This window comes from Oncorhynchus nerka, linkage group LG16 (assembly GCF_034236695.1).
Source record: "Oncorhynchus nerka isolate Pitt River linkage group LG16, Oner_Uvic_2.0, whole genome shotgun sequence".
NCBI classification, from domain to species: Eukaryota; Metazoa; Chordata; class Actinopteri; order Salmoniformes; family Salmonidae; genus Oncorhynchus; species Oncorhynchus nerka.
The window spans coordinates 1,496,886-1,522,500 of record NC_088411.1 but is presented as its reverse complement, the minus strand read 5'-3'; the positions used below and the strand labels follow the sequence as shown (position 1 = coordinate 1,522,500).

At 44.5% G+C, this 25,615-nt stretch overlaps 1 protein-coding gene across 2 annotated transcripts in view; it reads right to left on the bottom strand.

Annotated features, from left to right (window-relative positions):
• Window positions 1–25,615, bottom strand: part of LOC115143886 (thyroid hormone receptor alpha-like) — a 218,711-nt gene that overhangs the window by 60,913 nt on the left and 132,183 nt on the right. The gene's annotated exons all lie outside the window — the stretch shown is intronic.

The following is a 25,615-nucleotide window of genomic DNA, read 5'->3' as shown; positions in this document are numbered from 1 at the left end:
GAAACATCCCTTTTTAATTTTTTTTTTACTTCCCATCAATATGATTGATGTCTCTCTGTTCTTTATTTGGGGGGGAGTTAAGATGAAGGATGTCTGAGTTGTAAAGTTGATGTGAGAGATCTAGGGTTGTCACTTTGTTTGGGGGAGTTAAGATGAAGGATGTCTGAGTTGTAAAGTTGATGTGAGAGATCTAGGGTTGTCACTTTGTTTGGGGGAGAGAGGTTAAGATGAAGGATGTCTGAGTTGTAAAGTTGATGTGAGAGATCTAGGGTTGTCACTTTGTTTGGGGGAGAGAGGTTAAGATGAAGGATGTCTGAGTTGTAAAGTTGATGTGAGAGATCTAGGGTTGTCACTTTGTTTGGGGGGGAGAGAGGTTAAGATGAAGGATGTCTGAGTTGTAAAGTTGATGTGAGAGATCTAGGGTTGTCACTTTGTTTGGGGGAGTTAAGATGAAGGATGTCTGAGTTGTAAAGTTGATGTGAGAGATCTAGGGCTGTCACTTTGTTTGGGGGAGAGAGGTTAAGATGAAGGATGTCTGAGTTGTAAAGTTGATGTGAGAGATCTAGGGTTGTCACTTTGTTTGGGGGAGTTAAGATGAAGGATGTCTGAGTTGTAAAGTTGATGTGAGAGATCTAGGGTTGTCACTTTGTTTGGGGGAGAGAGAGAAGTTAAGATGAAGGATGTCTGAGTTGTAAAGTTGATGTGAGAGATCTAGGGCTGTCACTTTGTTTGGGGGAGAGAAGTTAAGATGAAGGATGTCTGAGTTGTAAAGTTGATGTGAGAGATCTAGGGTTGTCACTTTGTTTGGGGGAGTTAAGATGAAGGATGTCTGAGTTGTAAAGTTGACGTGAGAGATCTAGGGTTGTCACTTTGTTTGGGGGAGAAGTTAAGATGAAGGATGTCTGAGTTGTAAAGTTGATGTGAGAGATCTAGGGTTGTCACTTTGTTTGGGGGAGAAGTTAAGATGAAGGATGTCTGAGTTGTAAAGTTGATGTGAGAGATCTAGGGCTGTCACTTTGTTTGGGGGGTTAAGATGAAGGATGTCTGAGTTGTAAAGTTGATGTGAGAGATCTAGGGCTGTCACTTTGTTTGGGGGGAGTTAAGATGAAGGATGTCTGAGTTGTAAAGTTGACGTGAGAGATCTAGGGCTGTCACTTTGTTTGGGGGAGAGAGAAGTTAAGATGAAGGATGTCTGAGTTGTAAAGTTGACGTGAGAGATCTAGGGTTGTCACTTTGTTTGGGGGGTTAAGATGAAGGATGTCTGAGTTGTAAAGTTGACGTGAGAGATCTAGGGTTGTCACTTTGTTTGGGGGAGTTAAGATGAAGGATGTCTGAGTTGTAAAGTTGATGTGAGAGATCTAGGGCTGTCACTTTGTTTGGGGGAGTTAAGATGAAGGATGTCTGAGTTGTAAAGTTGACGTGAGAGATCTAGGGTTGTCACTTTGTTTGGGGGGGAGTTAAGATGAAGGATGTCTGAGTTGTAAAGTTGATGTGAGAGATCTAGGGTTGTCACTTTGTTTGGGGGGGGGGGGGGGGAGTTAAGATGAAGGATGTCTGAGTTGTAAAGTTGACGTGAGAGATCTAGGGCTGTGGCTTTGTTTGCACCGTGGAGAACTGCTGTTGCTCGGTCTGCTGCAGTGCGATCAGTGGAAGTCTCCCAAGACTCCTCCTTTCCAAGTGCGTATCTGATTCACCCTGATTCACGTGGCCTTGTTACAGTTGGTGAAGCTAGTGCATGCATTGAGGCGGTATACTGATACCAGTGTGTAATAATGTACGTGTCTCAGTGTCATCACCACCTTAAGGCAGAGAGAGAAAACCTCTTTGTGTTTGTGTGTGTCAGATATCCATACTCCCACTGGGGATCCTAACAATTATTAGTAATTAATATAGTTGACCTAGGACCAGTTGTTAAAAAGTAAATTGTGTGTGTGTGTGTTGTGAGGGCATATGGGATGTGCTGCAGAAGCTCTGCCCTAGGTACAGTATGCAGGGCAGGATAGGGGCCACTTGGAACCATGTTCAATCGCTCTCTCTCTCGGTCTTTGTTCAGACATATCTATCTCATATTTCATATTTTCTGTAATCAATCAGTCTCCCTCTATCGCTCCCTCTCCCCTCCCCTCCCCTCCTCTCCTCTCCTCTCCCGCTGATCTGTTTTCCTCTTTTATTTGATCCTTTTGAAAAACGATGATGAATAGACAAATAAACGATTTCACCACTCCGTAATACTAGGCGAATTGTTTCACATTTTGAAACAACATTGCAGCAAAGCCCCCGAGGCATAACGGAGCCCCAAATCCCATAGAGTAATAAGGGACCTTTTATCCCTAACAACAGAGGGGCTTGTGGGGGTTAGAAAGAGGACGTGAGGGTATTCTAGGGGTAGATAGAGAATATGATCCAGTTAAAACTAGCTTTTGTGTACAGATCCAGGATCAGCTTATACACGTCCCGAATTCTAACCTTAAACATTAAAGTAACTGTCCATGATTTCCAGATTTCCTTCTGAAAGTTCTGTGTGTGTTTTTTCTATTGACTAAAAAAAAAATTAGAATAATAATTTTCTCCCCAATTTTGTGATATTCAATTGCGTCTCATCGTTGCAACTCCCCAACGGGTTTCGGGAGAGGCGAAGGTTAAGTCATGCGTCGTCCGAAACATGATCAAACCCCAGGCTGTAGTGACACTGCGACGTGGTGCGTTAGACCGCTGCGCCACTCGGGAGGCCCAGTTCTGTGTGTTTTGACCAGATTTTTATGATCAGATTCACAGAAATCCCAGGTCGCGCACTCTAGCAAAGTGCTCTCTCCACTCTAGCAAAGTGCGCTCTCCACTCTCCTCTGGTACTTATTTAGCAAACATGACACACGTCAAAACTCGATACAGAAATGTTGCAGCAGCCTATTCTTAAACATGAGCGATCTGACATGCTGTATGGGATGAAAAAGAGAATATTTTTCCCTCTGATCAACTGTTGGGTAGGCTACTGATAAGCACAGCTGCATATTGCCTATACGCCTTGTCCCCTCTGGCCAGGGTAAACAAAATGGCAACGTTACATATTTATAGCCCATTTATTTGTGTTAGGAGAAGAATGTGGATGTGATAAAAGTTTAACGAAACTCAGGCTTGCTAGGCTATCTAGACCTTTTTCAATCCAAAATGATGAACTGGAATGAATCACAATAGTGATGACATAATTAGACAGACTGTGTGGGTAACTTTTTAATTACAGTTGCACAGGCCTACACGATGCAAACCCACAGAAATAAAACTCAGCCCTGTGGGTTCTATGCTGTTGTCTCTCTACCTGTGTAAAGGAAAAACCCCTCCTGATAGTCTAGTTTAAAATATAATTCATATGAACAAGTACAGGTTTGCTGCAGTTTGACAATGTTTTCATCCTTCGTAGGAGAGGGACGTCTTGTCCATCCTCCAAACCATCCTCCAAACGTCTTGTCCATCCTCCAAACCACACTCTCTCTCCACGCTCTGAGTAGGCTGTTGTTGTAGCGTTGTGGCCATGAAAATGATCATCTTGCCACCTGTAACCGTGTCAATTTGACTGGTAAACCCGTGGGTACACTGGCAAATGGCTGGCAGGCTTGACTTGAATGGGCACGTCCATTGTATGGATTCTATGTCTATGGTTGTATCGGTCTATCGCAACATTTTGAAATACAATCACAGGAAAAAACGTTGCTTGGAAAGTAAATGCCCACTGCTTTAAAAGAGGAGACTAATCTGTCTGTAGAAATGAGAAAAATAAAAATGCCCCCTTAGTCACTTTATCCTGGTCCCGGGCCTGTCCCCAGGGCAGGAGTTTTTACAAGAGTTTTCTAAAAACCCAAGTGACCTGATTAGAAAAACTATGGTCCCATCACAGCCCATATTAAACTTTTTCCAACTGATTAATCTCTGTCAGACCCTATCAGGTTACTAGATCAGGAAAAACTCTTGCCCCCCACACACTCTGGGATCTGTGGTGCCACCTCTGGTATGGCCACGCACCGGTCATTAAAAATATTCATGCAAGTAGTCCATGATTGGTCAGCTCATCTTGCTCAAGAGGATGACATCATCCTCTATGAGGAAATATCAAGCATTTTTTAAATGTTCTGTTAGAGACACAATTTAGAGTTTATAGTTCCAAGCTTTATTAGTCGTATGTACACATGGTATGCTTACTTTCAGGGTATTTCTCGACAATGCCACAACAATAAGAACTAAGAAAAGATAAGAATACGAACATAAAGTAAATGGCTCAGTAGAATAGAATAAACATTTTAGCATAAGTATAACACAGGAATGCACAATTTATAGTCTAATATTTTGGGGAAGCCCCCAAAATAGTGTTTAAATTGTGCTGTATTTAGGAATTATAATAAGAGTCTGGTAGTTGTGATGTGTGTGTAGCATGAATGTACAGTACCAGTCAAAAGTTTGGACACACCTACTCATTCCAGGGTTTTTCTTTATTTTGTACTATTTTCTACATTGTAGAATAATAGTGAAGACACCAAAACAATCAAATAAAAAAATGGAATCATGTAGTAACCAAAAAAGTGTTAAACAAATCAAAATAGGTTTTATATTTGAGATTCTTCAAAGTAGCCAGCCTTTGTCTTGATGACAGCTTTGCACACTCTGTGGTACTGTGTGTGTGTGTGTGTGTGTGTGTGTGTGTGTGTGTGTGTGTGTGTGTGTGTGTGTGTGTGTGTGTGTGTGTGCACTAAGGAGTGGGATTTTTTTCCTTCTTTTTTCCCCTCTAATTTATGCTTTTGCCAAAAATATGAGCAAAGGATGAGTCAACAATATTATTTTGGAATGAGTTAACAGAAAATTAACTTTTAAAAGTGATTTCATCGGACAATTAGTTTAAAGGAGAAGGAGGGGGGGGGTTAAACTGACATTAGATCAGTATCTAGGACCAACTTTCTCTTACTTGAAAGACAGACAGGGGCAGCTGTCTGAGGGAGATACAGAGAGGGGCACTGGGACTGATATGAAATACTGAGACTGGCAGTGGTGGGGCTTGTTGTGTGTGTGTGTGTGTGTATGTGTGTGTGTGTGTATGTGTGTGTGTGTGTGTGTGCAAGTGGAGGGCTTCAGATGGCAGGCAGGAGTGGGTGACGGATAGTAGAGTTGTAGGGTTCAACACACAGGGGTGTAGATACACAGGGGCAGTATGGGGGGATTATAAACAAAGGGGTTTACATAGACAATGGTAGTCAGGGTAGTTGAGTTAAATGCATAGGACTAAATGGGGTCAATATACAGGGTAGATGGGAGGGGAAAAGAGTGTAAATGCACAGATGTAAACAAGATTATAGGCCTGCCCTAAATCCCCCTTTCTACCCCGCCTTCTCTCTCTCTCTCCTCCCTCCCCATTTCAGCCTGTTTTTGGCTTAGACAAATTAAGACCCTGCCAAGAATGTGACTAGTGGTTAGAAAACAAATTCCACCTGGTTTTTTTTCTTCCCTTCCTGCTTTTTTTTATTTTTAAGGTAGATATATCAACACTCGCAAGCCTGGGTACTTCCAAGAGGAAAATAAAACGGATTTGGAATGATACAGGTATGCATCCCTCTTTCAGGTCGCTTGACTTGATTGAGCACAACATATTTTTCATCCCCAACCCAACCAACTCCTTGAAATAAAGTTAATGTTCCCCCAGCCCACCTTAACGGAAACACACTGTGTGAAAACACACTTCTGTTCTGAGTTTGTTAATGCTCTGTTTTTATATATATATGGCAACTTCCCACCTCTCTAATTCTTCATTTCCGAATGGCAACTGGAAATGTCTAATTGTAGCGAACTACACTCGGGGAATGACTACATATTTGTACTGCTGCCTAACTTGCCACAGAGAGAGAGAGAGAGAGAGAGAGAGAGAGAGAGAGAGAGAGAGAGAGAGAGAGAGAGAGAGAGAGAGAGAGAGAGAGAGAGAGAGAGAGAGAGAGAGAGAGAGCACTGTTCCTCTGAAGTTTCAACACAAACAATCCCACTGTCTGGCCGACAACTGTGAGTTTGTTTTAGATGAAGGTCATTTGAAATCATTTCACAGTTAAAATAAAATGAAGAGAAAAAAAAACATGCTGGAGATCCAGATACTCAACAAAAATATATATATATTATTGACTTTGTTTAAACTTGGACACTTGCTTGCTGCGCAGCCTGCATGACCTCGGGAGAGGGTGCAGCAGGATGGGGGATGGGCAGGGGCCGGTGTGTGTGTGTGTGTGACACTGGAGGGTGAGAGCGAAAAAGTAACCACCGACTAGTTCAGCGGTTCACAAACTTACCATGTGGAAAAAACGAAAATGTAATTAACAGAAAATGTTTGGGGCGATGGCTGTCAATGGCAAGACATTCTAACAGTATTTCTGATTGTCTTCTCAACTCACGATCACATGCTTTTAATGTGGGGCTATGAGAGTCAATTGCAAATCAGACTGACATAATGCCTCCTATCTCAGCATCACTAATGAGATGGGTGTGCTTGACGCATGTCGCATCGGAGATTCTCAAAGTCAGGGGGCGTGGTTAACAGCGGGCACCTCACCTCATGTTCATATCAAACCTGGATCGATATTTGGTTTCAATGCAGACGAAAGCACTGCTGAATCAAGCTACACACAGATATGAGCTGGCGAAGGGTACCATGAGTGTTAATGCTCTGAGGGAGATGACAGGTTATTCTCTTTGAGTCAGAAAGCAAAACTCCTCCTAGTGACCCGTGAATGCATTGTCTGCAGCATTCGGTCACATGACAGCTCGAAAAGCCTCACTTGACTGTTGCACTAGAATCATTCCAATTCAAGCGAAATGGTCAAGTGTGGCCTTTTCCCACAGCCTTTTCCCACAAAAGGCACACTCTGGTTGAATTTCATCTCTTAGATTTCAATCATTTTCATTTAGATTTTTAAGGTTAACCACATTACAATGATTTTGAGATACAAAGACAATATATATATACATACAGTTGAAGTTGGAAAATAGATGGCATTATGAGGCAGGAAAATGATGTGGATAAATTGAAGCAACATCTCAAGACATCAGTTCAAGCTTGGTCGCAAATGGGTCTTCTAAATGGACGATGACCCCAAGCATACTTCCAAAGTTGTGGCAAAATGGCTTAAGGACAACAAAGTCAAGGAATTGGAGTGGCCATCACAAAGCCCTGACCTCAATCCTATAGAAAATTTGTGGGCAGAACTGAAAAATCGTGTGTGAGCAAGGAAACCTGACTCAGTTACACCAGCTCTGGCAGGAGGAATGGGACAAAATTCACCTAACTTGTGGGAAGCTTGTGGAAGGGTACCCGAAAAGTTTGACCCAAGTTAAACAATTTAAAGGCAATGCTACCAAATACTAATTGAGTGTATGTGAAACTTCAGACCCACTAGGAATGTGATGAAAGAAATAAAAGCTGAAACAAATCATTCTCTCTACTATTAAAGGCAATGGATTAGCTAACACAATGTGACATTGGAACACAGGAGTGATGGTTGCTGATAATGGGCCTCTGTACACTTATGTAGATATTCCATTAAAAATCTGCCGTTTCCAGCTACAATAGTCATTTACAATATTAACAATGTCTACACTGTATTTCTGATCAATTTGATGTTATTTTAATGGACAAAAAAATGTGCTTTTCTTTAAAAAACAACAACAACATTTCTAACTGACCTGAAACTTTTGAACGGTAAGTTCAAGGACAGCTGCTCTTTCCATGACAGACTGACCAGGTGAATCCAGGTGAAAGCTATGATCCCTTATTGATGTCACTTATTGAATCCATTTCTATCCGTGTTGATGAGGGGAGGCAGGTTAGAGATGGATTTTTAAGCCTTGAGACAATTGAGACATGCATTGTGTATGTGTGCCATTCAGAGGGTGAACGGGCCAGACAAAAGATTGAAGTGCCTTTGAACAGAGTATGGGGAGAGATGCCAGGCACACCGGTTTGTGTCAAGAACAGCAACGCTGCTGGGTTTTTCACACTCAACAGTTTTCCGTGTGTATCAATAATGGTCCACCACTAAAAAAGGACATCCAGTCAACTTGACACAATTGTGTGAAGCATTGGAGTCAACATCACTGTGGAAAGCTTTCGACACCTTATGGAGTACATGCACTGACAAAATGAGGCTGTTCTGAGGGCAAAAGGGGAGGTGCAACTCATTATTAGAAAGATGTTCTTAATGTTTTGTGCACTCAGTCTATATATACAAAAGTATGTGGACACACCTTCAAATGAGTGGATTCAGCTATTTCAGCCACACCCATTGCTAACAGGTATATAAAGTCCTCTCTCAGAGCTTTACGGACAATTCATTCGACCTCATGGCTTTGTATTTGCTCTGATATGCACTGTCAACTGTGGGACCTTATATAGACAGGTGTGTAACTTTACAAATCATGTCCAATTAATTGAATTTACCACAGGTGGACTCCAATCAAGTTGTAGAAACACCTCAAGGATGATCGATGGAAACAGGATGTACCTGAACTCAATTTCAAGTCTCACTTTGTCATTATGGGGTACCGTGTGTAGATTGCTGAGGAATGTTTCAAATGTAATCCATTTTAGAATAAGGCAAAATTTGGAAATAGTCAAGAGGTATGATTACTTTCTGAAGGCAAGTATTCAGACCCCTTGACTTTTTCCACATTTTGTTACGTTACAGCCTATTCTGAAATGGATTAAATAAATGTATTAAACATAAAAAATACAGAAATACCTTATTTACATAACTATTCAGACCCTTTGTTATGAGACTGGAAATTGAGCTCAGGTGGATCCTGTTTCCATTGATCATCCTTGAGATGTTTCTACAACTTGATTGGAGTCCACCTGCGGTAAATTCAATTGATTGGACATGATTTGGAAAGGCACACTCCTGTCTATATAAAGGTCCCACAGTTGACAGAACAAAAACCAAGCCATGAATTCAAAGGAATTGTCCATGGAGCTCTGAGACAGGATCTGGAGAATGGTACCAAAACATTTCTGCTGCATTGAAGGCCCCCAACAACATAGTGGCCTCATTCATTCTTAAATGCAAGAAGTTTGGAACCACCAAGACTCTTCCTAGAGCTGGCCGCCTGGCAAAACTGAGCAGTCGGGGAAGAAGGGCCTTGGTCGGGGAGGTGATGGTCACTCTGAGCTCTAGAGTTCCTCTGTGGAGATGGGATAACCTTCCAAAAGGACAACCATCTCTGCAGCACTCCACCAATCAGCCCTTTATGGTAGAGTGGCCAGACGGATGCCACTCCTCAGTAAAAGGCTCATGACAGCCTGCTTGGAGTTTGCCAAAAGAAACCTAAAGACTCTCAGACCATGAGAAACAAGAATCTCTGGTCTGATGAAACCAAGATTGAACTCTTTGGCCTGAATGCCAAGTGTCACGTCTGGAGGAAACCTGGTACCATCCCTTCGCTAAAGCATGGTGGTGGAAGCATCATGCTGTGGGGACTGGGAGACTGGGAGACTAGTCAGGGTCGAGGCAAAAGTAAACGGAGCAAAGTACAGAAAGATCATTGATGAAAACCTGCTCCAGAGTGCTCAGGGCCTCAGACTGGGGTGAAGGATAACCTTCCAACAGGACAACAACCCTAAGCACACAGCCAAGACAACACAGAAGTGGCTTCGGGACAAGTCTCTGAATGTCCTTGAGTGGCCTAGTCAGAGCCCGGACTTGAACCCGATCAAAAATCTCTGGAGAGACTATAGCTCTGCAGCAACGCTCACCATCCAACCTGACAGAGCTTGAGAGGATCTGCAGAGAAGAATGGGAGAAACTCCCCAAATACAGGTGTGCCAAGCTTGTAAAAAAACTATTTAATCCATTTTAGAATAAGGCTGTAGAGTAACAAAATGTGTAAAAAGTCAAGGGGTCTAAATACTTTCCCAAATGCACTATATACTGTATCTATAAGTCTTTGTTAGGTAAAGCCTCGCCTCATCTCAGCTCATTGGTCACCATAGCAGCGCCCACCCCTAGCACGCGCTCCAGCAGGTATATTTCACTGGTCATCCCCAAAGCTAACTCCTTCTTTGGCCACCTTTCCTTACAGTTCTCTGCTGCCAATCACTGGAACAAATTGCAAAAATCACTGAAGCTGGAGTTATATCTCCCTCACTAACTTTAAGCATCAACTGTCAGAGCAGCTTACCGATCATTGCTCCTGTACACAGCCCATCTGTAAATAGCCCACCCAACTACCTCATCCCCATATTGTTATCTATTTTTTTGCTCCTTTGCAGCCCAGTATCTCTACTTGCACATTCATCTTCTGCACATCTATCACTCCAGTGTTAATGCTATTGTAATTCATTTGCCACTATGGCCTATTTATTGCCTTACCTCCCTAATCTTACTACATTTGCACACACTGTATATAGATTTTTCTATTGTGTTATTGACTGTACATTTGTTTATCCCATGCGTACCTCTGTGTTGTTTGTGTCGCCCTGCTTGGCCAGTGTCACGCGGGACTAGGTGGGTGCAGGAATCAGACGCAGAGAGAGAGTAACGGAGTAAAGTGCTTTACTTTTGCACACCAAAATGATAAGCCCAACACAATACAGAGCGCAGGACACTATACTAGACAACCCAAAACCACAGGGTGTCAAGTAAAGAAAAGAAAATACACCACTACCTAACATGCACACACGTAACATTAAGACAATCCCGCACAAAACAAGGGCGGGTCAAACTACTACATATAGGGAAGCTAATTAAACCAAAATACACACAGGTAAAACTAATAAGACAAACCAACAGACATACGAAAAAGGGATCGGTAGCGGCTAGTAGGACGGTGAAGCAGGCAGGGGAGCCAACTCCGGCGGAAGTCGTGACAGCCAGGTCGCTGTTGTAAATGAGAACTTGTTCTCAACTGGCCTGCCTGGTTAAATAAATAAAATTAAAATGAAAAATAAATCTGGATTTTGGAAATTCTCCTGTGACCCCGTTTTCATACCAGGCAATCCCACATGGGGTCACGACCCCTAGTTTGGTAAACGCTGCGCTAGTTAGACAATCTTGTAAATGCCATAGGTTGGCGCAGTGGTCTAAGGCACTGCATCGCAGTGCTAGCTGTGCGACTAGAGATTCTGGGTTAGAGTCCAGGCTCTGTCGCAGACGGCCACGACCGGGAGACCCATGGTGTTCCGCACAATTGGTCCAGCATCATCCGGGTTAGGCCGGCAGGGATGTCCTTGTCTCATCTTGCACTAGCAACTCCTGTGGCGTGCCGGGCACAGTGCATGCTGACAAGGTCGCCAGGTGTATGGTGTTTCCTCCGACACATTGGTGCGGCTGGCTTCAGGGTCAAGTGGGCATTGTGTCAAGAACCAGTGCGGCTTGGTTGGGTTGTGTTTCGGAGGACGCACGGCCTGCGACCTTCGCCTCTCCCGAGTCCATATGGGAGTTGCAGCGGTGAGACAAGACTGTAACTACCAATTGGATACCACGAAATTGGGGAGAAGAAGGGGGTAAAAATGTTTTAAAACATTTAAAAAGTAAATACCATAGGTTATATATCATCCTATCTGTCAGTGCCTGTCTTAACTACATCAAATCGATGTAAAGAAGCTAGCTAAGATAGCCAGCTATGTTAGTGAGCAAGCTAGCTAGGCAAGTTGACGCAATTCTTCCGCGCTCCCCATTCTTGTCTTCAACAACTACATTCAGATTAAACAATAGCCTACTTAAACAATAGCCTACTTATTTCCTTAATTATAATTCCATTTTGCATTGATTAGTGATCTCCCACTGTGCCTCTTTTATTGGCCAACAATAACAATAAACTACACACATGAAACGTGTTTAGGCTATGCAGTATATCTTTTAATGGGGCGCATGCCATAAAAGCTATATTCAAAAGTGTTTTATTAAATTAAGAATTGAAATTCTCATGGTATATAGATGAATAACAAACTAAAAACTTTAAAGCCATCACTGGTGAGCTGACCCAGTTGGAACAGGTCTTAGTTGTAAGATCATGGGAGATCTGGGAATAAAGGACAATTATGCAATTCACATGTCCGAGTGTGTTCAACTGGCATAGTAATGGTGTATGCCTCTCGTTCTATCAATCAAACACACAAATGCATCTATACACCTACATACACGTATTCACCAACACACACACACACACACACACACACACACACACACACACACACACACACACACACACACACACACACACACACACACACACACACACACACTATATCCCATATCCTTATAGATGGGAAAAGATGGAACAACTGGAAGTCTGAGGGAGGTAAGCACATGTGAACATATGCTTTCCTGTGTGCATTTGCCATGTGTGTGTCTGTGTTCATTTCATGGTCACAAAGTGGAGGCTAGGTGAGCATTGGCAGACGCTCAGATCAGCAGGTACGCTTTTATGAATGGGGCAGCCACGCCACAAAGGGAATTCCCGCCGCCAGTGTGTGTGTGTGTTTTAGTGATATCATTAGCCAGGGCAGCCCTGGGTTGGTGTGTGTGACATTAGCCAGGTTGGGAATATGAGTTCCAGGGGCTGGGAGCGGGAGCGGTACTGTCTAGGCAGAAAGCCAAACCAGTGGCACACTCATAAACAGACACGAGACGGTGAGTTACCTCTTCTAACTGTGCCAGCGATCCGGGCAGTCTCTCTCCCTCCCTCCCGCCTCCTCCAAAAGTGATAGCCAGTTGGAGGTAAGGGTTGCCATGCCCAAGGCGGTGACTCAATATAACCCTGGCTGTGTTCTAGGATCTAGGGAAAGTCCTCTGGTCCACAACATGCCAACAAACACTATCTGATATACTAAGCATATGTGAGAAGAGGAAATGAATGAATTAGAGTGTGAAGTGTGCACGTAAAAACATGTTTACAAACGCACTCTGACACTCAAGTAGGGTTTCCACCACTTCCCCAGTTGGCTAGACGAAGTTCCACCCCCATTACATTTTCAACTGGAGCACGCGGAGCAAGACGCAGGGGATTATGGGCTCGTGAGTGGCGCGAACCCTGCAAGCGGAGCAATAGAAAACGTTCAGCTCTGCTCTAATTTATGCAAATTGCACACGGACACCGCTGCTGTCAACCGATCAGGTGGGGAGCAGATGTTTGCTTGAAAATGTTGTGTTCATGAAACATCGTTTCGCCTGTTATTAGTTCTGGGCAAACAACAACAACAACATCGAGGAAAGCAAATCTTCGCTGTGTCTGGTTTTCCAATGCTATATGATTTTGCTTTGCTAGAATACAGATAGAAATTCATAAGGTCAGTGACATGTAGGAGGATTGTAGAGGTTGTTGGTGTTGATGGTGGGTAAAATAGAGATTTGCACAACCATGTTTGCTTAGGCCACTAGCTAGCTATGAACATCAAGCAATCTAAACCTCAAAAGCTGTGATCAAAGCCACCATGTGTGATGGTGGTCAGATGGTCAGATGAAGCAGGTGCTAAACTACAGGACTGTTTTGCAACCACAGACTGGAACATGTTCTTCCGATGGCATTGAGGAGTACACCACATCAGTCACTGGCTTTATCAATAAGTGCATTGAGGACGTCGTCCCCACAGTGACTGTACGTACATTCCCCAACCAGAAGCCATGGATTACAGGCAACATTCACACTAGGCTAAAGGGTAGAGCTGCCGCTTTCAAGGTGTGGGACTCTAACCCGGAAGCTTATAAGAAATCATGCTATGCTCTGTGATGAACCATCAACCAGGCAAAGCGTCAATACAGGGCTAAGATTGAATCTGTAATACCAACATGTTTCAAGCAGACCACCATAGTCCCTGTGCCCCAGAACATGAAGGCAACCTGCCTAAATGACTACAGACCCGTACCAACACATCTGCCACGCTGATCCTCAACACTGGAGCCCCTCAGGGGTGCGTGCTCAGTCCCCTCCTGTACTCCCTGTTAACCCACGACTGCATGGCCAGGCACGACTCCAATACCATCATTAAGTTTGCAGATGACACAACAGTGGTAGGCCTGATCACCGACAACAACGAGACAGCCTATAGGGAGGAAGTCAGAGACCTGGCCGGGTGGTGCCAGAATAACAACCTATCGTTTTGTCACCAAAGCCCCATATACTACCCACCATTGCGACCTGTACGCTCTCGTTGGCTGGCCCTCGCTTCATACTCGTCGCCAAACCCACTGGCTCCATGTCATCTACAAGACCCTGCTAGGTAAAGTCCCCCCTTATCTCAGCTCGCTGGTCACCATAGCATCTCCCACCTGTAGCACACGCTCCAGCAGGTATATCTCTCTAGTCACCCCCAAAACCAATTCTTTCTTTGGCTGCCTCTCCTTCCAGTTCTCTGCTGCCAATGACTGGAACGAACTTCAAAAATCTCTGAAACTGGAAACACTTATCTCCCTCACTAGCTTTAAGCACCAACTGTCAGAGCATCTTACAGATTACTGCACCTGTACATAGCCCACCTATAATTTAGCCCAAACAACTACCTCTTTCCCAACTATATTTAATTTATTTATTTATTTTGCTCCTTTGCACCCCATTATTTTTATTTCTACTTTGCACATTCTTCCATTGCAAAACTACCATTCCAGTGTTTTATTGTGCTATATTGCATTTACTTTGCCACCATGGCCTTTTTTGCCTTTACCTCCCTTCTCACCTCATTTGCTCACATTGTATATAGACTTGTTTATACTGTATTATTGACTGTATGTTTGTTTTACTCCATGTGTAACTCTGTGTCGTTGTATCTGTCGAACTGCTTTGCTTTATCTTGTCCAGGTCGCAATTGTAAATGAGAACTTGTTCTCAACTTGCCTACCTGGTTAAATAAAGGTGAAATAAATAAAATAAATAAATATCCCTCAACGTAACCAAGACTAAGGAGAGGATTGTGGACTACAGGGAAAAGTGGACAGAGCACGCTCCCATTCTCATCGACAAGGCTGTAGTGGAGCAGGTTTAGAGCTTCAAGTTCATTGGTGTCCACATCTTCAACAAAATAGAATGGTCCAAACACACCAAGACAGTCGTGAAGAGGGCACGACAAAGCCTATTCCCCCTCAGGAAACTAAAAGGATTTGGCATTTGTCCTGAGATCCTCAAGGTTCTACAGTTGCAACATCGAGAGCATCCTGACTGGTTGCATCACTGCCTGGTACGGAAATTGCTCGGCCTCCGACCGCAAGGCACTACAAAGGGTAGTGCGTACGGCCCAGTACATCACTGGGGGTAAGCTGCCTGCCATCCAGGACCTCTACACCAGGCAGTGTCAGAGGAAGGCCCTAAAAATTGTCAAAGACCCCAGCCACCCCAGTCATAGATTGTTCTTTCTACTACCGCAAGGCAAGCGGTACCGGACTGCCAAGTCTAGGGCAAAAAGGCTTCTCAACAGTTTTTACCTCTAAGCCAAAAGACTCCTGAACAGGTAATCAAATGGCTACCTGGACTATTTGCATTGTGTGCCCCCCACCAACCCCTCTTTTACGCTGCTGCTACTCTCTGTTTATCATATCTGCAAAGTCACAAAGTCACATTCATATACATACTACCTCAATTGGCCCGACCAACTAGTGCCCCCACACATTGGCTAACCAAGCTATCTGCATTGTGTCCCGTCACCCACCACCCGCCAATCCCTCTTTTACACTACTGCTACTCTCTGTTTATCATACAGTGGGGCAAAAAAGTATTTAGTCAGCCACCAATTGTGCAAGTTCTCCCACTTAAAAAGATGAGAGAGGCCTGTAATTTTCATCATAGGTACAATATCAAAGATATCAAAGATAATTGTGTAGTCTAGAGCGATTTCCTAGGTTAGCTAGCCAGCTATTGTCGTTCTTTTAACGCAACGTAACGTAATCAACACTGCTAGCTAGCCAGCTAGCCCCCGAATAGCAGCACTGTAGAAACTATCACACTCAACGGAACGACTTGATTAGTGTAGTGTCAACAACGCAGCCACTGCCAGCTAGCCTACAAAGTCAACAACGCAGCCACTGCCAGCTAGCCTACTTCAGCAGTACTGTATCATTTTAATCATTTTAGTCAATGAGATTCTTGCTACGTAAGCTTAACTTTCTGAACATTCGAGACGTGTAGTCCACTTGTCATTCCAATCTCCTTTGCATTAGCGTAGCCTCTTCTGTAGCCTGTCAACTATGTGTCTGTCTATCCCTGTTCTCTCCTCTCTGCACAGACCATACAAACGCTCCACACCGCGTGGCCGCGGCCACCCTAATCTGGTGGTCCCAGCGCGCACGACCCACGTGGAGTTCCAGGTCTCCGGTAGCCTCTGGAACTGCCGATCTGCGGCCAACAAGGCAGAGTTCATCTCAGCCTATGCCTCCCTCCAGTCCCTCGACTTCTTGGCACTGACGGAAACATGGATCACCACAGATAACACTGCTACTCCTACTGCTCTCTCTTCGTCCGCCCACGTGTTCTCGCACACCCCGAGAGCTTCTGGTCAGCGGGGTGGTGGCACCGGGATCCTCATCTCTCCCAAGTGGTCATTCTCTCTTTCTCCCTTACCCATCTGTCTATCGCCTCCTTTGAATTCCATGCTGTCACAGTTACCAGCCCTTTCAAGCTTAACATCCTTATCATTTATCGCCCTCCAGGTTCCCTCGGAGAGTTCATCAATGAGCTTGATGCCTTGATAAGCTCCTTTTCTGAGGACGGCTCACCTCTCACAGTTCTGGGCGACTTTAACCTCCCCACGTCTACCTTTGACTCATTCCTCTCTGCCTCCTTCTTTCCACTCCTCTCCTCTTTTGACCTCACCCTCTCACCTTCCCCCTACTCACAAGGCAGGCAATACGCTCGACCTCATCTTTACTAGATGCTGTTCTTCCACTAACCTCATTGCAACTCCCCTCCAAGTCTCCGACCACTACCTTGTATCCTTTTCCCTCTCGCTCTCATCCAACACTTCCCACACTGCCCCTACTCGGATGGTATCGCGCCGTCCCAACCTTCGCTCTCTCTCCCCCGCTACTCTCTCCTCTTCCATCCTATCATCTCTTCCCTCTGCTCAAACCTTCTCCAACCTATCTCCTGATTCTGCCTCCTCAACCCTCCTCTCCTCCCTTTCTGCATCCTTTGACTCTCTATGTCCCTTATCCTCCAGGCCGGCTCGGTCCTCTCCTCTCCAAAACTCTTGAACGTGCCGTCCTTGGCCAGCTCTCCCGCTATCTCTCTCAGAATGACCTTCTTGATCCAAATCAGTCAGGTTTCAAGACTAGTCATTCAACTGAGACTGCTCTTCTCTGTATCACGGAGGCGCTCCGCACTGCTAAAGCTAACTCTCTCTCCTCTGCTCTCATCCTTCTAGACCTATCGGCTGCCTTCGATACTGTGAACCATCAGATCCTCCTCTCCACCCTCTCCGAGTTGGGCATCTCCGGCGCGGCCCACGCTTGGATTGCGTCCTACCTGACAGGTCGCTCCTACCAGGTGGCGTGGCGAGAATCTGTCTCCTCACCACTCGCTCTCACCACTGGCGTCCCCCAGGGCTCTGTTCTAGGCCCTCTCCTATTCTTGCTATACACCAAGTCACTTGGCTCTGTCATAACCTCACATGGTCTCTCCTATCATTGCTATGCAGACGACACACAATTAATCTTCTCCTTTCCCCCTTCTGATGACCAGGTGGCGAATCGCATCTCTGCATGTCTGGCAGACATATCAGTGTGGATGACGGATCACCACCTCAAGCTGAACCTCGGCAAGACGGAGCTGCTCTTCCTCCCGGGGAAGGACTGCCCGTTCCATGATCTCGCCATCACGGTTGACAACTCCATTGTGTCCTCCTCCCAGAGCGCTAAGAACCTTGGCGTGATCCTGGACAACACCCTGTCGTTCTCAACTAACATCAAGGCGGTGGCCCGTTCCTGTAGGTTCATGCTCTACAACATCCGCAGAGTACGACCCTGCCTCACACAGGAAGCGGCGCAGTTCCTAATCCAGGCACTTGTCATCTCCTGTCTGGATTACTGCAACTCGCTGTTGGCTGGGCTCCCTGCCTGTGCCATTAAACCGCTACAACTCATCCAGAACGCCGCAGCCCGTCTGGTGTTCAACCTTCCCAAGTTCTCTCACGTCACCCCGCTCCTCCGCTCCCTCCACTGGCTTCCAGTTGAAGCTCGCATCCGCTACAAGACCATGGTGCTTGCCTACGGAGCTGTGAGGGGAACGGCACCTCAGTACCTCCAGGCTCTGATCAGGCCCTACACCCAAACAAGGGCACTGCGTTCATCCACCTCTGGCCTGCTCGCCTCCCTACCACTGAGGAAGTACAGTTCCCGCTCAGCCCAGTCAAAACTGTTCGCTGCTCTGGCCCCCCAATGGTGGAACAAACTCCCTCACGACGCCAGGACAGCGGAGTCAATCACCACCTTCCGGAGACACCTGAAACCCCACCTCATTAAGGAATACCTAGGATAGGATAAAGTAATCCTTCTCACCCCCCTTAAAAGATTTAGATGCACTATTGTAAAGTGGCTGTTCCACTGGATGTCATAAGGTGAACGCACCAATTTGTAAGTCACTCTGGATAAGAGTGTCTGCTAAATGACTTAAATGTAAATGTAAATTTTAAAAAATATGTATTTTAGAATAAGGCTGTAACGTAACAAAATGTAGAAAAATTCTAGGGGTCTGAATACTTTCCGAATGCACTGTTCATGTACACACACTCTCACAGACATACAATTTCACATATATGCAGACATGCAACCGCCTACTCACCCAACCACAAAAAAATTAATAACAGCCTTGTACCCCACCCACCAACCCACCCACCCACCCACACACCCACACACACACACACCCACACACTCACCACAGCTCCTGTCACCTTTCAATATAAAAAGAGACCCTTCATTGAATCCCCATCTCAGCCACCTCTATAATGAGCAATAACAAAAGTTATAGTAATAGTGCTAGTGGGAGGGAAAAATCCAGACACGCACACGCACACACACACACACACACACACGCGCGCGCCCACGCACGCACACACACACACATACACAGCTGTAAGCCCCCTGCCCCAGGGCCGGTCCCGACGCGGTCTATAGAGGCCTAAAGGGGACCGAGGTTGGTGTGTGTGTGTTTGTGTGGGTGTCTGCCTCGGCCCCTTCCCCTTCCCCTCTGAAGCAGATCCTGGTGACAGGAGAAGGTGGTGGGCTTGGCAGGCGCCGGCGGTTGGAAGGTGATTTTCTTGGCAAGACTTGTGGACCAAGCCCGGGGCAGACCGCTCTCTCTCAGGCGCCTGTGTGGTCCTGGATCAGATTAGCACCCCAGCCCACTCAAACACACACACGTAGACGCACACGTAGACGCACACACACACACACACACACAGATATACGCACACTCATGTGCACGCACACACACTGCATATACACACACTGCATATACACACACTGCATATACAAATCTGCTCTCAAACACACATCGATACACACACTCAGGAACACAAAAGTAGACACACACTGATATACATTATCCACTCCCACTCAAACTCACTCTGACAAATCCCCTGTTCACATACAGTCAAGCTCAGCCAGCCAGACAGATAAGACATAGTGGGGAAAAGAAAACAGATAACCAAGAAAAAAGCAGAAGGGCCAGGGAGGTTGGAATGAAGAGCGAGTTTTTATGGCAAAGTGCCCTGGGGTATAACATGAAACAGTTACTTAATCGTATTTTCTCATGCACACACACACACACACACACACACACACACACACACACACACACACACACACACACACACACACACACACACACTGTATCGAATTAAGGCTAGAGGGATCTAACGGATGAAAGTCAGTTTGTGTGTGTGGTTCTGTGTCCATATGTGTTTCTGAGTCGACACATGTATACTGTCCATTATTTTCTCTGCCTGTGTTCTCCTGTGTAGCAGTATTACTGTGTCTTTTTCCTGTCTATGACGATGATGATGATGGTGTGTGTTTAATGTTTGTCTTCTTGTTTGTTTGTGCATGGCTATTTGCTTAGAAAGCCCTGAGGGCGATTTGTAGCGATGGGCGGTGGGCTATTTATACTATGTCCAGGCCTAATTAATGTGGATGTTTAGGGCTGTGTGTCAGGGCATGTACAACTCTGTGTGGGGAGTATGGGTCTATTTATTGATATGTAAACACATCTCTTTAATTTTCTCTCTTTCTCCCGCTCTTTCCCTCTCCTTGTGGCTATTGAACTGCATTGATTTTGAACTGCTGCTACACCTCAGAGTGTGTTTGTGTTACAGTTTCCTTTCCCAGCGCACCAACACAGCTTGACAGAAGGTGTGGTCCCGATGGTTGGCTAACGAGCGCTCGCTAATGACAGGAGGAGCCATTGTTATGACATCAGTGGATTCTGATTGAAGGCATATGGATGGGAGGGGAAGGGATAGGAGTGGATTCCCTCAAGACTTGCGGTGAGACAGAGAGCACACGCTTTACAGCCAGTAACTCTCGGTGTATGTGTGTGTGTGTGTGTGTGTGTGTGTGTGTGTGTGTGTGTGTGTGTGTGTGTGTGTGTGTGCGCGTACGTCAGTGGAGGCTCCTTATCAGAGGAAGGGGAGGACAATCCTCCTGAGTGAATTTCATAAAAATGTCAATAGTGAAACTTTAAAAAAGCTATCCTTTTTATATAAAACTACACTAAATATACGTCACCAAATGATGAAGGTAATGAAGGTCTACAGTAACCTCAACAGCACTCTCTGGGTACACTGACTTCAATACAAAACCTAGGAAGCTCATGGTACACACCCCCTTCCATAGACTTACACACTAATTATGACAACCTCCGGAGGATGTTGTCATAACCTCCGGAGGATGTTCTCCAACCAAGCTCTTGCAGCATGAACTGACATGTTGTCCACCCAATCAGAGGATCAGTGAATGAATCTAGTAGTGAAAGCATAAGCTACAGCTAGCTAGCACAACACTGCATAAAATGTGGTGAATAGTTGACTCAAAGAGAGAAAATGACAATAATTGAACAAATACATTTTTCAAAAATGAAGGAGAAGCAGGAGAGAGGGAGAGAAAGAAAGAGATAGAGAGCTAGCTATAGTTGGTTGTATTTTTTTCATGTTCTCTTGTATTTTTTTCACTTTCCCTTACTTAGCTAGCGAATGCAGCTAGCTAGTTTAGCCTACTCAAACACCCGGCTCAAACAGAGAAGGATGCTATGTTAGCTAGCTGGCTATGGCTATCCAACAGAGAGAGATGCTATGGTAGCTAGCTGGCTAAGGCTATCCAACACTGGAACTCTTCCAAGTCAAGGTAAGCTTTTGGTTTTATTAATTTATTGCCACTGAAGTCCACAAGTGAAGGAAAAAAGTGAAAGGAGGAGAGTGAGTAGATGCGAGAAGGAATTATTCAATGAGCAAAGTGATCGTGCTGTTTGTGGCTGCTATGAAAGTGAACTGTGTGTGCGGGTGATCAGAGGTGTATTCATTCCGCCGATTCTGTTGAAAACGTTTCTTAAACGGAGTCAAACGGAACGAAATGGGGATAAAAATACCTGAATTTGTCCAATAGAAACTCTTGTTTGTAACTGTTTGGACAAATGATTACACCCTAAAACTGCTAAATTCAGGCAAGAGTGTACAAGGCGGTATTGAATGTGTCACTTATCTGTCACCTTGATTACTCTCATTTTTCTCTCGACCTGTGCACCTATGCTGTAAACTTTCATTCGTAGGCTAGGTTGTAGCAACGTCATGATGGGTATAGGGAAAATTTGAGTATCATGTAATAGCCTAAACCTATCAATGTTACCTTGAGCTGGGTGAATGGAATATGAATGACAGTCATCCCATATGCTGTAAAAGAATAAGCCCGTGCTCATAACACAAATGTCCGTCCTCCCTAATCTTAAACGGCACCGACCGCCACTGGTGTGCGTGAAAAAGTATTTTCAAATGATTTCATATAAAAAGCCCACTATTTGAAAATATTTTCAAATACTTATTTCCAGATACATTATTTAAAAAAAAAAAAAAGATCTGGGTTCAATGCACTGGAGTATTTATTTGTATTTGAGTATCTTCAAATACATGCCAATACTTTCCAAGTGTATTTCAAAATACATTCCAATATTCAACTACATGTGTTTTCCCCCCACAATGATCAAAAGACTTACTTCCAAATGACTTTGAAAGTTATTGAAATACCCTAAATAGTATTTGAACCCATGTCTGTGACAGAGGAGAAAGAAAAAAGAGATGTTGGGGAGAAATGCAGCGGTGCCTAAAACATGACCGTACACACGCGCAGCACACACACACACGCACAGACACACACACTTTGACAAACACCCTTTGCCATTCACATTACCCCCAAAATGCAAATACAGCTATGCCCTTGAAAGCCATGGCTGTGTGAAGCATTGGCATTGCAGATCCCTCCATTCCATTCCATGCTGTGGAGACTAAATAAGGACACTCCCTATAGACAGCTAGGCCATGAACTTGCCTATACTTATTTGATCGTACTTGATCAATTGAACAAACTCACTGAACCCCATGTACCAATATAGAGCGGTGCGGCTTTCTATGTAAATTGCTTTTTTAATTGAACAAGATTTTGGAACAGGTACAAACACAATTCCCCAGAAGAGTGATTCATTTTAAGTGGGTTGTGGGAATGCACTAGGGCTCCCGAGTGGTGCAGCGGTCTAAGGCTCTGCATCTCAGTGCAAGAGACGTCACTACAGACCCTGGTTTGAATCCAGACTGTATCACAACCGGTCATGATTGGGAGTCCCATAGGGCGGCGCGCAATTGGCCCAGTGTCGTGTAGGCCGTCATTGTAAATAAGAATAATTTGTTCTTAACAGACTTGCCTAGATAGATAAAGGTTATATATATATATATAACTTTTTTTAGTAGCAGAGCTGGGGTACCACAGTGTAGTACCCTAACCTGACCTATAGGGGGCAATGTGAGGCAAGAGGAGGGGCGACCGTACCCTTTCTCCACCACTGTAATATTGATTTAACTGTTGCAGCCCTGGGCAGTAGCCTAAGGACATACTACCTACCCAATCCTCTCATATCTACAGGATGACTAGGGTGTAGGGGCTAGGGGTTGATATGGAAAGCAGTAAAATAAGTGGCTAGACAGAGTGACTAAAGCAGTTACTCTATAGCATCTATTCGATAAGTATATCTCACCTCTGCATTATGTGTCCCTAGTATACCTCTTTCTGTGAATCTAGCATAATTTAGGCTCAGACCTAAGCCCTGCTTATACAAATGTATGAAGTAAGATGATATTATGTAGTCGTAGGCTGTTGGATCATTATACAGTACTTTGGGATCTATCTTCTTCCCGAGCCAGCACAGAGATTGTACACAGCCTAAGCTCGTTATTAAAGGGAGATTTGTCTTCAATAATCTTTGCCATACAGCTTATCCATGTGGGAGGAGATGGGGATGGAGGGAGGGAAGTAGGGAGAAGGTGGAGGAGGTTTGGTTGGCTCGCTGTGGGCAGAAGAGCAGCATGCATGTGTGATATCGAGCAGGGAGAAGTGGTGGGGAGAATACTGTCGCAATCGCAAGTTGACATCGCAGGAGATTCGCGCACACGATCACGAGCACACGCACATAAAGAAACATACACACACACACAGGGGTGGAAGGGGAGTGTGGGCGGGAGCGCGGAGATCCTCACAAGACACATAAACATTGCGCACACACACAAACACACACAGACACACACAAAAAAGATGAGAGATCGCACAGAGACACTGATGCTATACATGTCGTATCAGCACCTAAGTATCATGATAATATCGTATCGTGATGTTCCTGGCAATTCCCAGCCCTAGTGTTAACAGTGGTGAGGATTCACTCTCAAAGCCCTCCTCCCTCCCACTGGACACAGATATCAATTCAACGTCCATAATACGTTGGTTCAACGTAAATTCATTGAAATGACGTGGAAACAATGTAGATTCAACCAGTGTGTGCCCCCTCCTTCTCTCTCTTTCTCTCTCTGTCCCCTGCCAGCTGCTTTTCCAAGCAGTATAAATCATATCCCCATCTCACATTCAATACTCCATCAATGCCTGATCCCATCTATTGTTGTGCTAAATTGCTGCTGCTCTCTGCAGTAGAAAGAAGAGTTGCCTCAGCATTGAAATAGAGGGCGAGAGAGAGAGATGGCGGGGGGAAATCTCTCTATACTCTTGCCCAGTTTCCCAACGCTTGCACACGTGTTACACACACACCGCCAGGAAGCAGCCTCTGGACAGACCTGGGGAGCGGGACATTCTGGATCATGGAGTCTGGATCGACTCCCTCTATCTCCCTCTCTCTCTCTCTCTCTCTCTCTGTGTACCGTGTTTTCTTGCCTTGATGTGAAGGCGCAATGCCGCTATACTGTACAGTATTATGCACCTTGTCCAATAAGTTCATAAAAATGGTGGGCCCCATCCACTTACCACAAATGCCTTGTTTATTAAGTTCGCTGTTCATTAGAACAGTATACGTGATCCAAAATTTTAGCATGGAGAACTGAAAAAGTATCAAATTGAAAAAGTATATTATGCTGATTTATTGGCGCATTGAACCATGTCGCACGCCGTAGTTTAATCTTAGATGTAAAGTCCCCTGTTTTGGGTACCTACATGGTTCTGGTTCTGGTACTGTTTCTGACCTAGATTTTTGTTTGTAACGCAGCAGGAGAGAGTGGTTTCGTCGCTATAGCACATTCAGAGATCGATTTTATAGCCAGTAATCTAAAATAGTTCATAGATTTTAAAACAAAAAACGCTTTCTGTTTGTCATAGATTGGCAATATTAATATGAGATGAAACGCAAGTTCCTCACGAGTTCAGGAGCTCTCTGAGACGTCCACAGCGCTGGGGACAGACGTTTTGATCAAGAGAGACCTTTAGAAAATATGCACATTTTGTCTAACACTAAATATACAAATATATATTTACATTTAAAAGTAAGGTGAAATCATATAGTTAGTCATTTTATCCATTTATTATACTGTATTTAGAAAAAATACCAGTCATATCAAGCCTTATCCGTACAGTTTTGTTGAATAGGAAATGATCATAAAATATTTTTTATCATATTTGTACTGTGCACCTCAGCTTGTGTCCTCAAAAGTGACTACACCTCAGCAATTTATAATTATTTTTACCAGAAAGGTAATATTTGAGCCTTTCTTGGAGTCTGTAGCATTACTAGTTATTGTTTATGGCCCTCTCATGATAAATAATTCATTTTGGTGATTACGTAGATAACATTTTCAATTACATTTAGTTACATTTTAAGAGGTTGAAAAACTCAGTGGAAAGTGAAAATCCTCTTTGCCATTGAGCTATAGGCAGCGCTAGGAGAGCTTGCCCTAAAGGCAGAGGACTCACCATAGCCATAACCCCACAAACTCTTTACACCCCCTGGAAGGAAGAGAAGAGACACTGAGAGGTAGCCATCTGGAAAGTGTCAGGTTTAGTTCAAGTAACTTAATGTGTCGAAGGTTTCTCTCTCGTCTCTACTGTAGACGATCAACATTAGCAACCCCACGGCCAAATCCTAAATAAAG